Source organism: Monodon monoceros, unplaced genomic scaffold (assembly GCF_005190385.1).
Source record: "Monodon monoceros isolate NGI ecotype Baffin Bay Population unplaced genomic scaffold, NGI_Narwhal_1 Super_Scaffold_20, whole genome shotgun sequence".
Classification (NCBI taxonomy): domain Eukaryota; kingdom Metazoa; phylum Chordata; class Mammalia; order Artiodactyla; family Monodontidae; genus Monodon; species Monodon monoceros.
In genome coordinates this window covers 111,282,874-111,286,389 of record NW_021703777.1, presented here as the reverse complement: position 1 = coordinate 111,286,389, position 3,516 = coordinate 111,282,874, and positions in this window count along the sequence as shown.

Below are 3,516 nucleotides of genomic sequence, written 5' to 3'. Positions count from 1 at the left end.
ACAACGCAATCAATGAAATTAAAAGTACTCTAGATGGGATCAATAACAGAATAACTGAGGCAGAAGAACGGATAAGTGACCTGGAAGATAAAATAGTGGAAATAACTACTGCAGAGCAGAATAAAGAAAAAAGAATGAAAAGCACTGAGGACAGTCTCAGAGACCTCTGGGACAACATTAAACGCACCAACATTCGAATTATAGGGGTTCCAGAAGAAGAAGAGAAAAAGAAAGGGACTGAGAAAATATTTGAAGAGATTATAGTTGAAAACTTCCCTAATATGGGAAAGGAAATAGTCAGTCAAGTCCAGGAAGCACAGAGAGTCCCATACAGGATAAATACAAGGAGAAATACGCCAAGACACATATTAATCAAACTGTCAAAAATTAAATACAAAGAAAGCATATTAAAAGCAGCAAGGGAAAAACAACAAATAACACACAAGGGAATCCCCATAAGGTTAACAGCTGATCTCTCAGCAGAAACCCTACAAGCCAGAAGGGAGTGGCAGGACATACTGAAAGTGATGAAGGAGAAAAACCTGCAACCAAGACTACTCTACCCAGCCAGGATCTCATTCAGATTTGATGGAGAAATTAAAACCTTTACAGACAAGCAAAAGCTGAGAGAGTTCAGCACCACCAAACCAGCTTTACAACAAATGCTAAAGGAACTTCTCTAGACAAGGAACACAAGAGAAGGAAAAGACCTATAATAATGAACCCAAAACAATTTAGAAAATGGGAATAGGAACATACATATCGATAATTACCTTAAATGTAAATGGACTAAATGCTCCCACCAAAAGACACAGATTGGCTGAATGGATACAAAAACAAGACCCTTATATATGCTGTCTACAAGAGACCCACTTCAGACCTAGAGACACATACAGACTGAAAATAAGGGGATGGAAAAAGATATTCCATGCAAATGGAAACCAAAAGAAAGCTGGAGTAGCAATTCTCATATCAGACAAAATAGACTTTAAAATAAGGACTATTACAAGAGACAAAGAAGGACACTACATAATGATAAAGGGATCGATCCAAGAAGAAGATATAACAATTGTAAATATTTATGCACCCAACATAGGAGCACCTAAATACATAAGGCAAATACTAACAGCCATAAAAGGGGAGATCGACAGTAACACATTCATAGTAGGGGACTTTAACACCCCACTTTCACCCATGGACAGATCATCCAAAATGAAAATAAATAAGGAAACACAAGCTTTAAATGATACATTAAACAAGATGGACTTAATTGATATTTATAGGACACTCCATCCAAAAACAACAGAATACACATTTTTCTCAAGTGCTCATGGAACATTCTCCAGGATAGATCATATCTTGGGTCACAAATCAAGCCTTGGTAAATTTAAGAAAATTGAAATTGTATCAAGTATCTTTTCTGACCACAACGCCATGAGACTAGATATCAATTACAGGAAAAGATCTGTAAAAAATACAAACACGTGGAGGCTAAACAATACACTACTTAATAATGAAGTGATCAGTGAAGAAATCAAAGAGGAAATAAAAAAGTACCTAGAAACAAATGACAATGGAGACACAACGACCCAAAACCTATGGGATGCAGCAAAAGCAGTTCTAAGTGGGAAGTTTATAGCAATACAAGCCCACCTTAAGAAGCAGGAAACATCTCGAATAAACAACCTAACCTTGCACCTCAAGCAATTAGAGAAAGAAGAACAAAAAAACCCCAAAGCTACCAGAAGGAAAGAAATCATAAAAATCAGATCAGAAATAAATGAAAAAGAAATGAAGGAAACGATAGCAAAGATCAATAAAACTAAAAGCTGGTTCTTTGAGAAGATAAACAAAATAGATAAACCACTAGCCAGACTCATCAATAAAAAAAGGGAGAAGACTCAAATCAATAGAATTAGAAATGAAAAAGGAGAAGTAACAACTGACACTGCAGAAATAAAAAAAATCATGAGAGATTACTACAAGCAACTCTATGCCAATAAAATGGACAATCTGGAAGAAATGGACAAATTCTTAGAAATGCACAACCTGCCAAGACTGAATCAGGAAGAAATAGAAAATATGAACAGACCAATCACAAGCACTGAAATTGAAACTGTGATTAAAAATCTTCCAACAAACAAAAGCCCAGGACCAGATGGCTTCACAGGTGAATTCTATCAAACGTTTAGAGAAGAGCTAACACCTATCCTTCTCAAACTCTTCCAAAATATAGCAGAGGGAGGAACACTCCCAAATTCCTTCTACGAGGCCACCATCACCTTCATACCAAAACCAGACAAGGATGTCACAAAGAAAGAAAACTACAGGCCAATATCACTGATGAACATAGATGCAAAAATCCTCAACAAAATACTAGCAAACAGAATCCAACAGCACATTAAAAGGATCATACACCATGATCAAGTGGGGTTTATTCCAGGAATGCAAGGATTCTTCAATATACGCAAATCTATCAATGTGATAAACCATATTAACAAACTGAAGGAGAAAAACCATATGATCATCTCAATAGATGCAGAGAAAGCTTTCGACAAAATTCAACACCCATTTATGATAAAAACCCTGCAGAAAGTAGGCATAGAGGGAACTTTCCTCAACATAATAAAGGCCATATATGACAAGCCCACAGCAAACATCATCCTCAATGGTGAAAAACTGAAAGCATTTCCACTAAGATCAGGAACAAGACAAGGTTGCCCACTCTCACCACTCTTATTCAACATAGTTTTCGAAGTTTTAGCCACAGCAATCAGAGAAGAAAAGGAAATAAAAGGAATCCAAATCGGAAAAGAAGAAGTAAAGCTGTCACTGTTTGCAGATGACATGATACTCTACATAGAGAATCCTAAAGATGCTACCAGAAAACTACTAGAGCTAATCAATGAATTTGGTAAAGTAGCAGGATACAAAGTTAATGCACAGAAATCTCTGGCATTCCTATACACTAATGATGAAAAATCTGAAAGTGAAATCAAGAAAACACTCCCATTTACCATTGCAACAATAAGAATAAAATATCTAGGAATAAACCTACCTAAGGAGACGAAAGACCTGTATGCAGAAAATTATAAGACACTGATGAAAGAAATTAAAGATGATACAAACAGATGGAGAGATATACCATGTTCTTGGATGGGAAGAATCAACATTGTGAAAATTACTCTACTACCCAAAGCAATCTACAGACTCAATGCAATCCCTATCAAACTACCACTGGCATTTTTCACAGAACTAGAACAAAAAATTTCGCAATTTGTATGGAAACACAAAAGACCCCGAATAGCCAAAGCAATCTTGAGAACGAAAAAAGGAGCTGGAAGAATCAGGCTCCCTGACTTCAGACTATACTACAAAGCTACAGTAATCAAGACAGTATGGTACTGGCACAAAAACAGAAAGATAGATCAATGGAACAGGATAGAAAGCCCAGAGATAAACCCACGCACATATGGACACCTTATCTTTGATAAAGGTGGCAGGAATGTACAGTGG